This window comes from Hirundo rustica, chromosome 4 (assembly GCF_015227805.2).
Source record: "Hirundo rustica isolate bHirRus1 chromosome 4, bHirRus1.pri.v3, whole genome shotgun sequence".
NCBI lineage: Eukaryota > Metazoa > Chordata > Aves > Passeriformes > Hirundinidae > Hirundo > Hirundo rustica.
The window spans coordinates 36,072,626-36,086,424 of record NC_053453.1 but is presented as its reverse complement, the minus strand read 5'-3'; the positions used below and the strand labels follow the sequence as shown (position 1 = coordinate 36,086,424).

General features: G+C 38.0%; 1 protein-coding gene across 4 annotated transcripts in view; it reads right to left on the bottom strand.

Moving 5' to 3' along the window:
* Positions 1-13,799, bottom strand: part of CNOT2 (CCR4-NOT transcription complex subunit 2) — an 84,608-nt gene that overhangs the window by 36,046 nt on the left and 34,763 nt on the right. The window lies entirely within an intron of this gene.

Here is a 13,799-nt window from a genome sequence, read left to right as displayed (position 1 = left end):
ATGCACACAGAGCTGCTAAGTCAGGAAATGGAAACCAGAGAAAACAGCAGCCACACAGCTGGTCACAGAACCTTAATTCATTAGAAAATTTAATCCTGCAGCAAGGTCATACAACGTCACTAAATCATCTACTGCACACAGCACGCAGTTCTATACCTGACTCTCATTTAATCACCTGACTATGAAGCTCTATCCCAGCACAGTGCGGATAACCAAGCCCTGTTTTAACCAAACACGTTAATGTTCAAACCAGCGAAGCGTTACACGCAGGTCAGCGCAGAGCAACTTGCCCAGTTTCTTGTACCATATGGGGAGACTGGAGAGAGTGCAATCAACAGGATGATAATCAACCCTGAGCTACTGCCCTACATATCTTCACTTGGATCTTTATCATCTTAAAAGGTAAGAAAGCTAAGGTAACAGTCAGCTTATGAAATGCTCTGAACCTTAAGATTTACAATCTTCACAACAGTGTTAGATAAACTTTAAAAACATAGGATTTAAAACTTTTTTTTGAGTCAGTTTGCACTACCTTAGACTCACGCTTGAAACTGAAATTTCAAAATATTTATTTTGGTTGGCTGCAAGAAGAGTTACTTTCAGCCAGAAATCCTCTTGACAGAAATCCCCGCTGACACAAAATTACTGTGATATTCCTCACAGTGTGGCTTATTCAAATTTCACCTCTACTGTTGAAGACTTCCAGGCAGTGTTTAAATAACATGGCTGTTCCTAGACTGGTAACAATTAAACCCCATGATTTCAAAGTCATAGTACTTTTGATTAACAGTAGTCAACACCTAGGATGCATTTAATATAGCTATACTCCACAGAAGGATCTCAAAACATTTGCCTAAACAAAAGCCTATTGCACTACTCCTACAAGAGAATTTCAGCTACTCAGACTACTGATATTCCAGAACAAATGTAAAATCAGTTACAAATACGTGAAGGATGGCATGGAAAGCCAATACATACCCTCCCCAGATGAAACTTGTCTTTTATGTTTTTTACAAAACATGTGCAAATGTAAGGTGTGTTTTTTACAAAATATGTGTAAATGTAAGGTCCCCAAGTGCTAGAATGCAATCAGCTGACTTTCACACTTACAGTGAAGCTTTCATTACACTGTAAGCATATCCCACTGTGTTAATCCCCTTACAATGCAATTATCACCTACCAGATGGGATGGAGCATTTAACAGGCTAAGGGGATTATCTTGTCCTTTGCTCTGTCTGAGTAAAGTGCAGAGAGATGTGCAGTTGCCTTTAACTGCAGTAAAAAGGATAGTGAAATGCTTTGGCGAAGCTATCTTCAGCAATGAAGAAAAGCTGGAGTCTTACCCGGCTACTGCTCTTCAGAAACAGAAAAACAGCTTCTCACAAGTTCCAAAGAATTCTTTGGTGCTCCTTCAACAATACATGGGATAAGAAAAGGATTTTTTTTTTCCCCCATAACCTTCTCTTGTGACACATTACCAGAATAACAATGGAATTCTGATAGAAAGCGAGTCACTGATGCATACGTGTTACTGTACAAATGTAGTAAGCAACCCTGAGCTACACAATGCAGGAGCTATATAAGGGGGAAAAACTATTCTGTCTTTGACCCTGCAGACTTTTATCTCGTTTCTGCAAAGGTTTACACGTGGCTGGCTACATATGCACCATAAAGATTTCTGAGTCAGTGGGTCAGAGCTGTCAAAATATGTCTATAGCTGCTGCAATGAAGCTAGTATGTCAAAATATAGTCTTTCTACTGAAAAGCTGAAGTACAATGATATTAATATGGAGACAGACAAGAGCATGGTTACAAAGAAAGAAATGCAGACAACTTTTAATTAGATAAATATTGATATTATTATTGGAAATCCATATTTCTATGTGACACCTACCAGAACTGTGCTGATGAACTGCAGAGGACAGAGCAGGCTGCAGCTGGAGGGGAAGAGGGGAAGGCTGAGAAGCCTGGAGTGTTCCTGTCTGCTACCCAGCTGCATCACTGCACCCAACTACCCTGAAGACCTCTGAAGACTTTTTGCAGAGATTTCCTCACAACAGCATTTTTGTACATGATTTTGTGTTGTTCAAGGCTGCAAAGTGAAGCAGTCGCGTGCAGTGTTAAACCTGTCCAAACTCCCACTGAGTGAAGTGGTACAGGCACTGGAGGGCATTCTGGCAATTGCCTGCATCCCTAACAGGATTCCACTCCACTAGAAAGAGCTGTCACCTGTTCTTAGTGTGAACCACAGCACAGATGACAACAGAGAAATGTGGTGGTACAATTCACACTGATATCCAGCCCTCTCACAAAAGTAACAGCACAATAACATGAGAAAAGATGCTAAAAAACAGTAACAGAAAGAGCAGAAACTGGGATTGGAGACTTAAGCTGCAGCTGCTGGAGCCAGGTTGCTTACTTTGTGCTCATTCTGAGGCTAAAACCAGCAGCCAATTTATCTACTTCCCCATAGTCACTGGTGACAGTAAAAGGCTGGTAGATTTCTGAATCAGAGCACTTATCCCCATGCAGACTTTTATATTACAGCAGGTTTATGCAATGGCAGTCTCATATGGTTGCCAGGTTAGCAGCAGGCACCTTCCGATCCATGTTAACTTCTTCCAGTATTCACTAACACACTCATTAGTCACTCATGCTACAAGCATATGCACAGATATTGGAAAAACACTGTTGTGGTACTCTTTGTAAGAAGGTGTGAGAATAACTGGGTCTGTGCCAAATGCAGGCAGACCTGCAGATGGAACTTAGTTGCTTATTTCCTAGGACAGGAAGCTACTGCAGCTCCCTTTTCTCAGACTGACAAATCACTGCCCAATCATGTATGAAAGTAAATACAGCAAAGTTCATGAAGCCTTTAAAAATAGATTTTAAACCCTTTGGGAAGTAACAGTAACCTGAGGTTTTGGACCTTCAGGTACAAGGTGTAGACTGGTAAGGTGAAGAAAGCTAGAAATCAGCTCTTGTATTTAAGTTATTCTTTCATAATATATCCCACACACACACACGCCAACACAATCTCACAGAAGTGGTATGCCAATTGCATGGCAATTTTACTACGCAAAGAATTCTTGTCTCTTGAACTAATGTCATGCAGATCCCTCTCCTAATCCTCTAATTACTCTTCCTGTTCTACTGTGGGAACTCAGTTCTCTGTTGCACAAGACACACTGGCAGTGTAACCATTCATTAAAAATGTAAAAACGGTGCACTTAGGTCAATTCATTCTTCACCATAATGTTGCAAAACTACTTAAAACTCCTACTGGTAGTCCTATGCAAAATATTATTAGAAAATATTCATGGTGACAGAGGAAAGAAAGGGAAGGAACTACATGTTAGGATGGAGTTAAGAGAACTAACCAGATACATGGCCACAAGTCACATCCACTTCTGATCAAGTGAACACACGTGCTTCTTTCAAAGCACAAGCTGCACCTGGGTCAGGGCAACTCTTGGTTATCAATACAGGCTGAGGGATGAACAGATCGAGAGCAGCCCTGCCAAGGAGGACTTGATGAATGAGAGACTGGACATGTGCCAGCAGTGAGCACTCACAGACCAGAACACCAACTGAAACTTGGCTATCCAGAGCAGCATGGCCGGCAGAGCAAGGGAGGGGATTCTGCCCCTCTGCTCTGCTCTGATGAGACCCCTCCTGGAGTGCTGCATCCAACTCTGGGCTTCCCAGAACGGGAAGGATATTGCCCTAAAGGAATGAATCCACAGAAGGGCCACCAAGATGATCACAGGGATGGAGCACCTCTCCTATGAGGAAAGGCTGAGAGAAATGAGATTATTCAGCCTGGAAAAAAGAAGGTTTGGGGATATTTTCATTGTGGCCTTCCAGTACCTGAAGGGAGCCTAAACAAATATGTATCACGGACAAGAGAAGAGGGAATGGCATTAAACTGACAGTGAGTAGGTTTACATTAATGTTAGGAAGAAATCCTGCCACTGTGAGGGCAATGAGGCACTAGCATAGGCTGCCCAGAGAAGTTGTTTATGCCCCATCACCAGAGTTTTCAGGTTGGATGGGGCTGTGGACAACCTGGTCTAGTGGAAAGTATCTCCGCCATGGCAGGGGTCTGGATTTAGATAATCTTTATGGCCCCTTCCAGTCTAGGCCATTCTATGATTCTGTGTTTAAAACTCGTAACTTCAAGCTAATGTTCATCAAGCAAAATGCAGTCACAGAAACCTGGTAACACCTTTAAATTCTTCTGTGGAACATCTCTTAACAACCACTACAGGAGAACTAGAAGCACTAGTTTGTACAAATGTTACGAACTTGAGGGATCTAATAACCAGTTTTCTGTGATCACTGACCTTTCTCCTTCAGCTGAGGAAATAACACAAAACAACAAATCAATACCTATTTAAGAAAAGATTTAAAGAGAAATGTATTTAATTGTGAGAAACACTGCAGTATAGCATAATTCAGCGCACAAAAACGTCTCACCAATAACTGAAAATAACTTATTGAAACTAAACTTGTATGGAAAAACTCTTAAAAGTTTTGTCTTCAGCTGCAAGACAATCTTCAAAATTAACTTATAAAGTTGTTCTATGATTGAATATCAATGTTAGTTTAACAGCCTGAAGCAAATTATACTATTAAAAAATGAAGACTATATTTTTTGTTTTGCCATATGACTATAGGCAGTGCCCAAGGAGAGCTAACTCCCACCATTAACATAGCCAAATTTAAACTGATACTATAAAATCTCACAGGAGAACAAATACTTTTAGTTTACCATAAAGTAGAGAAACCAGCCCTGAACTACAACTGATTAAATTCATCATCTTCATGAGAGATTAAAACTATACACAGTAATACAAGTTGGGGGAAAAAAAAATTTTAGGAATTCTAGCACTATCTTCCCTTCACTTTCCTACCTCTCCAGTGTTTGTCAACAGGCATGCTGCCATTACATGGTAGCAAAAGTCGTAATCTTGGTTTAATCTTACAGAGCTTCTACTCATTTACATACTATTGCTTCTGATGTTGCTGCCTAGGTCTTAATAAGGAAAGGCAATAATTTACTCTATTTCTTTCCTGTCACACATCACTGTTTTCACAGAAGATAACATATTAGCACATTGGAAGTATCTACAAAAGTGACCCTTAATGAGACTTTCAGTGCATAATAAGTGTCTCTCAAAAATGACAGGAATCAACAAATGAGCCTGCAAGTTAAGTCAAAATACAGAATTTGGAATTCCATCAGTTGGTTTGCTAGTAAAAACTACTAGTGTTAATGGTACTATTTCTCAGCGTAGATAATTCCTATTTAACCTTAAGTGGAGCTGATATACCACAGAATATTACCAAGTTGCTAAATGCAAAAAATCTTTTAAATCCCAAACCTTCAGTGATAAGTTAAAGCTATTAAATAAAAATAAAAATTTTTAAAAAACCACACTGGTACAAATAGATTTCATTTTCTACATGCCAGACAAAACAAAACTAGAAGTTGAGATTCTTTGTTCTCTCATTTCATAATCAGTCTGTCCACTTCTTCAACGTGAACGATAACCTCTACCAGTACACTGTATGATTATGCTACGATAGTCCCTCAAACAACAACTTTGTAGTACCAAAAGAACATCATCATGGCAAACAGAATATTTCACTATATTTCTCTTTTTGTTAATAAGGGTTTTTTCCTTGATTAGCTTAATACTGACACAGTTTTGTCCTCATTGTAAGAATACAATAGTATAATAGGTATTTTGTTCATGTTTTGTTTCTGTGTGAACTGCTCTGGGTGACCCTGCCTTGGCAGAGGGTTGGACTAGATGATTTCCAGAAATCCCTTCTAACGCTAATGATTCTCTGATCTTTAACAACTGGCTTCATATTCTTTTAAGTTATGTAAGTCTTTAGGTTTCAGTCTCAGAAACACAGAAGACTAAAAGACCACCACCACACGAGAGACATACCTGTCAAAAAACTTTTAAGTTTGATAGCCTTCAGAATAAACTCCAGGTACTTGTGTCATATGATAAATTGATTATTTTCCAAATTCACACAGCATTGTAGAAAATAACAGCAATTACAGACTTATACAGGTTATCTCCAAATAGCTGAAGATGTTACTGATCTCCTTAAAACACTGCATAGTCTTTCCTTTCAAAAAGTAACTGTGACAGACAAGATGCACAGCAAGCTACATGCCGCAGCTCCACACAAAAATTTTGAGCATCAAAAAAATAAAAGACATGGTTAAAATTTTAGACCACCCTCCACTCATTTCTCAAGAACAATCTACAGGGTGAAGTTTTACAAGTATTTTATGAATTATAATAATGCTTTCAAAAGCTACACTAAAACTGTGCATCTGCGCTGCAAGCAAACTATATCCAAGAAATGCAGTCCCTAACATCAAACAAGCCACAGAAATTCTCCTAAACAAGGTCAACATGCTAACTGTTTGTAACCATTTTTAACTCTTATGAAAGAAACATTTTAAAACACTCCTGAAATAGAAGAGCACAGGAAGAGTAGAAAACCTATCCTACATTAAAATAAGAATAAACCGACACTGAAATTACTAAAGATGAACCTGAAAACTGTCATTACAAAAAACTCCATGTCTCGTAACACGGTTCACAAGATGCCCATCCTGGGGCAGAGTCCTGCTGGTTCTCCTCCTGCTACAACACTTGGAATATGTAACAAACCAACAGTAGTTGGGGATATGACTTTTCATTAAGCTGGATGCCTTTTATGGGTCTGATCAATGAGTTACACCTGTAAGGAAAAAAATATTCTGACAAGGCTATCCAACAAAATCCAAACACATACAAGAAAGGCAGCAAGAGATTTGCAGAAGCAACAAGGGCAAATAAACTGATTCCATCTAGAGCAGCTTGCGGAGAAATCAAGATGCCACATGAATTCCACCTTAGTCAATGATATGACCTGAGAGGGAGGAATGTGTCTCCTTTGTAGACCTAGCAATGAAATCCTGACAAGTCCTGACTAGTGCACACATCTGCACAATCACATACATACTGTAAAATACACAGCTTGACACATGTCAAGGACGTGATTTAGGAATTTTGTCCACTGGGAACAAGAACTACTTGTCTGATATTATTAAGAAAATACACTTTCCCTATAAAAACTGGTACTTGGTTAATGTAGAAATGGATCAGTCTTAGAAAGGAGAAAATCAGCTGTTAAGTCTGTAAATAAACATGCAAAAACCCTTGAAATTCCATTCCAGAAAGATAATGAAACATCTTCAAATACCCTCATAATAAATATATTACTACAGTGGCACTTTTCCTGGCTCCTCAAAAATTTATTTCATGAGTTTCTCTCAACCAGTATTTTGCACCTCAGCCATAATAAAAACCTGCCATTGGAAGGTACCAGAATGACACCTTCCTGCCTTCTTTTGCTTGATAACCTTTGACTCATCCCATTACGTAATTCAGAAACACACTGGCTGAAAACTACTTGCAGTTTAAACTAAAAATTGATTTTATAGTTGAAAAACATTGCAGTTTGTCATATGAGCTGCATTAGTGCTTTGGAGTATTTCACTGCTGACACAAGTCTTGATGTTTTTCAGAAATTACCCTTTTATAACAAATTAGATTAAAATTACCTCTCATTCAGCAAGTTCCTCTATTTGAATTTTATTTCCAGTTTCATACCTGGGCTTGCCTTTTTTGTTGCTCTATGGCATGTTATTTTAATAAAATAAATAAAAAGACAATTTATCCACTTAGAAATTCTGGATCTACTCACATACCCTCTGGAGACTGCCTTAACAGATCATACACAATTGTAAAGCCAAGCTTTAAAATATCAGAAAATTCCTACTACACTAAGTTCTTCAGAAATAACAAACTACCATTTCCTCCAGGCCCCAGAGAAAATGCCAAATTCCAGCTTCTTTCTTAAACATTACGATCCCTCAGAGCAAATTGATAAAAATGCCAACTTCTGTGTTCTGTAAAATTCTGTTGCAGCAAATTGTGCATATGGCCAAGCTCATATGATGCATGTGCAGTCTGAAAGGTGAAAGGATCAGGTAACTGGGGAAATGAACCCAAGTAAAATCACACTAAGCACATGCACATTGTTCTGAAGTACTTAAAAATGTGACATATTATATAAATTTCTCATTAAAGCAAAAAAAGGAAATTTTGACCAAAGCCAACAGCTCAAAGAAGTTTGCACTTCCTACTCTAAAAAATCATTTCTATATGAAATAAGTCATAGAACTGCATATAAGTAACTTCAGCTGAAAATTCAAAGAGGGGTGCCAAGACGAGGCAATGCAGATATAGGGAATAAGAAGCTTGAGTCTGAAAAAATTTGTTGTACCTTGTACTGGCAACAGAAAATGGGATTTTAACAGGGACATACCATTCTCACCTCAGAGTACTAGTCCTCTCTTCAGGCAGCACTCCTTTGCTAGAAAGCCCTGAAACAGGGCAGCTGTTTAATACATGTTTCGTGACACGTGTATGGGCATGTAGCAGAGAAAAGATTCTTAAGGGACATAAATGCACTCCTATGAAGAGAGCTAAGCAGGTTAAGTGATAATCAGACAGGCCATAAGCCACGTTTGGAGTTCTAGCATCTTAACTCACTGAATCCCCAGACAGGTCAAATATGTTAAAAAAATACAAAGAAATACAGCGTGACTTTCAATAAAAAGCTTAGAACAGTTCTGGGAGAAGAAAAATACTTTTAAGACTTTTCATTCATCACTGGTATTTAATAGTCAACACACATTCAAAAAAGACATTTTTAATAGCAATTATAACAGAAGTTAACTAAGTAAGATTAAGTAATTGGGACTCCAGCTTCACAATTAAGAGAGCTGCAGTGCTAAGGTATTTTTTCTCTATTAAAGTTACAGCATGTAACACTTTGACATCAGCATGACCTACTTCGCCACCTTTGATGTTTGGTATCACTCACAGCTGCTCAGCAATATTTTCCACAAACAACAGTCAACTCAGACGATGCACAAATGGACCAACACAGCTTAAACTGGGAAACAAACCAGGTCCTTGTCTACTCCAAGCCAGCAATACAGTCTTACTTCTGAAGCAGAGAGAACTGCTCCCAGTATAAAAGAAACGATACAAAGGTTTCATTATAAGGAGCATCTCAAAAACCTTTTATGCTGATGAATCCACTAAGAAGCTATCAAAACAGAAGAAAACCCCCAGTGGAGTAACATGCAAACGTTTACACTGAAATCAGAATCTGCCAAATCAGATTTTTTTACAAGGAAAGTTAGTGGTACGGAAAGAGGAAACAACACTCTCAGATTTTAGGGAGGCTGTATCCCTCCAGGGCATCAAAAGCAAAAATGGCCTGCATCAAGGACACTGTCAGGGCAGGAGGTGGTAGCATGGGGACAGGAGCAGATGAGTTGGAAACATGAAGGTCAGCTGGGCCTCACGGGCAAGGGAAGACGGGTGCAAAGACAGTGTTGATATGCTTGTCAGCGAGCAAGTACCATGACCACATGCGTGTTCTGTTTCTGGGAGAGTGTTTTTTTCCCATTTCTGTTAATCTTACTGTGGTCCTGTTACATCACACCTAAGCCAAGCTGACAGTTTCATCTGCTAAGTGCCTCCAGCTACCTCTGTAGTCATTACCTTACGAACTGTTTAAGCAATATTTAATGCTTCCTACACACCCAAATCAGTTGGAACCAAAAATGCTCACTGATAAACTTTCTAGATTATTAAATCTTATTAGATTATGTACATCACAATATCTATTAGGTATTCTGCATCTCTTCACTGGACATAGTTTTTTGTTGGTTCATTTACTGTTTATAAACTTTTGCACTATATATCAGACATGGAAATAAAAGCTTGTAAACCAGATGGAAAAAACAAACTCTGAAGTGTTAATTCAATTTTGGTTCATAATCACATGATTTAAGTGTCTTCATCATGTCAAATCTCATTTATTGTATGAGAAGAATAAAAGACTAAAAATTAAAGAACAGGGCTCCTTTGACTTTTTATTTGCTTTCAGCTGAGACTCTCAGCCAGGAGGCTAGATTTCTGCATTTGTGCTTCAGCTAAAAGAGGAACCATTGCTCCAGCTGGGACATTTCCACGATGATTTTGAACAGGCTCCTCTTTCCAGGAATACTGCAGGTTTCTGGTTTGGTTTTGGGGTTTTGTTTGTTTGTTTTTAAGTACACCACCAATTCCACTAACTTTTAAAGACAGCTGCAGTGCCTTCCTATTTCTTCCTGGATAGAGTCACAACTTTCATGCTTGGTTAATCTAAAATACCATATTTTAAACAAGCCCTGGTTTCCTGAGCATTTCCTGCAGTTAAGCACTGTACAGTGAGATGCACAGCATGATAACAGAGTAACAACAGATTATTTTTTTCTTTCATTAGTCTGATGGAGTTTGTTGACATTAAATAAATCAATAGAAGACCCATTTCTACTCCAGCTTCTGCCAGGGTGGGGGGCTGGGGGGTGCTTTCTTTACAGGGAACACAATTAACCTTTGAACAAGAGAGCAGCTACTTTTTATCTTCTATCAGTACCTTCAAACCTGCAGTATTAAATGTAAACTGCTAACCATTTGTTTGAAGCACCTCAAGAAAGAGGTAGTAACAGTATTTTAAGTTGAATTTTAAGAAATACAGTCTTCCCTTTGGGTTGGGCTTTTTTTTTTCCTCCCGGAGGTATTCTAAAAATAGAAATAGCTGAGAATATTCTGGCCAAAAATTTTATTCTGCACACACAGCACATCAAACATCTTGTCTTACCTTAAAATACAACTGGAAAATTCAAAACATTAAGTATGTTTAATATATTGAATCCTTGAAGGAAAAGAAGTATTTACGAGCTGCCACAACCTCTTGGCAGCATACTTGCCGCTCAGTGACTCTCCTTCTCCAGACTAACGTTACAGTCTGCAAAAAAAGGAACATTTCCCAGGAGCACAGACAGGTTAAGGTTAAATTCATTCATCGGTTTTTGGAGTGTCCTCCTAAAACATACATCTAAGTCTGTGATTCTTCACAGCAAACGCAATAATCCAAGTCAAAATTACAGCCTTTTACTCTATGGTAATTTATTTACTGTAGTTTTTTATTAAAAGCTTCAGATCCTTCCTCAATATTCCAGGGCCTGTTTCTTGTAACCTTCTGATTAACAGCCAGGCTACGTTGTGATTACAATTGTATCAAGTTCAGACATAAAATAAAGTATGACAAAACAACTTTGAATGTTTTTACATCAGATCTGAAGTACAACGCCAAACCAGTCTAAAACAAAATGTGCTGATCTTTTAAAAAAGATAATGGAAAAGTACCAGAATTATTTAAGACTTTAAATTCTTGAACTGCAATTCCTCATTATTCTTTATTATTTAAGTGTTAAGTGATACTACTCCACGGTGGAAAAGCTAAATTATAGACTGAGCTCCCTACCACACTATCACAAATGCAATCAACAAGTAAAATTAAGGAAGTAAATGCACCTATCATGCCTTTCCACTGTACTTATCTTCCACACGTTTAATTTAAACCTCTTCAATCACTCTATTGTCCATTAAAGCTGTCAAAAATTGAATTAGACTAGCTATGCAACCTCTCATTTATGCACATGGACTTTAGTCAGATTCCCATATTGTAAAAAACTGGCTTTATGCTGTAAACTTTGTTGAAATATCAGAAACTGAAATAACATACCAGTTTTAAATTAAAAGCAACTTCTTGGAATGGACAGACTTTACGCCACAACGTTTTAAAACAGTGCTACCTCAAACTGGCAGTCTAAGCTCAGACTGCAAGTGTAGCTGAGAACTGGCCCAAGCCCCAGACCTGGGATGGTCCCCTCCATCTCATACTTTCCTCATCATTTCTCAATAAACAGTTATAGATACAGTTCCAAAACAGCACAGCAATGCTTAGTGCCTCAACAGCCTGGTAAAACAAGCAACAGGGCATCTCTTCCTGTTATTCTGGTCTCATAAAAACTAACAAACAAAAACCCCAAAAAGCTGAAACGGGGACTACTCAGTCTTCAGCTAATGTATACACTTTGCTCACAGCTCCTGCTCCTGATTTCACAAGATTCTAGGAAGTTATCCTGACCAGCAGCATTACTTCACTTCCATCTTAACTTGCAATAGCAGAACACTCAAATGAATTTTAGTCTTAACATATTTTACCAGTATTGCAGATGGGGAAAGCAGAAGATTTAAATCACTACACCACAATTTGATGCCAAATTCTTTGAAGTATTCTCAGGGTCAGCCAAGTCCTGAAAGAAGTTCTTGCTTCTTGAGGGATACAATCCCTTTTTCCTGCACTCCCCCAGCCTGCATCATTTTGAAGCAGAATCTTAGAAGTTTTGTTTTAAAAAGAAACATTCCAGAATTGAATCGTGTTCAGGAAAGATAAAAACTAATTTCTTTACCATATTTTCAAAATCTAAATGAATACAGTAAAGTCATGAAGATGTCCTTCTCCTGGCCTCAGACTGGCAAGAATATGAAGGGTGATACATCTCATCATGGACCTATATACCGAATAACTGGAGGCAGCTACATGTTGCATAACTTTATAGCTATTCTTAATTTAATCAAAATACCACCCAGATACTGCAGCTCTCTTTAAGTGACTGAAAGGTACAATAACAGGCTCTCAAAAACTGCAAATGTCAAAAGCGTTTACAAATACTGGAGTGTCCTTTGTGTTAGATTTCCTTCAATACTGCCATTTTTTAAAAAACTGTTTATGTATTTCGGTGATGCCGTAAGTTTTTTCTGTTAAATATATTCCTCGCACCTTTCATTAGCCCTTTCCCCCCCTTTTAAAAGGGAACTTTCCCAAATGCTTATTGCTACAAAGAATAATGTTCCTGGAGGCAGCATAAATGAACAGCCTATAGAGCAAGTCTGGTGCACAATTTTTAACTTCCAAAACTTAGCCACACACAAAAAAGTAAGCTTTCCTAGCTCTGACCAGAATTTATCTTCAAACTAGTTCAGAAATGGCAATACTATTACTGCATACAGGTAAGTATAAAAGAGCCAAAAATATGTATTTCATATAGTGACTGGATATATATCTTATATACATCAAAAGCTTTTTGCCTATTAACAGAAAAAAAAACCTTGACAAGACTTTATCACCCACATTTAAGTGAAACACAGAAAAAAAAATCAGTCACAAACACATGATTTTTTTTTAAAGAACCTGAACCTAAACAGCTATCAAACGAATTCTAATGCACATAAACCATTTGCCTTCAATACTGGAGCTTCCTGGAAAGGAGGATCTACTTCTTTAGAAGTTCTACTTCTAAAGTAGAACTGCAAAGAAAAGTCTAGGTGATTCAATAAATTAAACACATCATAAAAGCTTTGAAAGCAGAACAAGGAAAACCAGAGATACTACAGATAGCTGGTAGAACACTTTACTTAAGTCTCAAAGCATTCTTTGAGAAAGAACAAGCTTGTTTAAGACACTTTAAAATTAGTTTAAAAGTGACCGTAAATCAGTTACAGGGAAGATGGAATACAAACATATAACCACAATCCACTACAGGCTGCAACTACAAAGTTTCAATGATAGGCAAGCTCTTTGGATTTTGAAGTGACAGAGAAACCTTCTACACATTCAGTGGGCAATTCTTACACTAAATAATGTAATTCTTATACTAAGACTTTGAATAGGAAGAATTTAATTTGTGCTTCATAATGAAAGATTCACTACAGTGTGAATCACCACTGAGCAGAATTTTCACAGGGTCAATG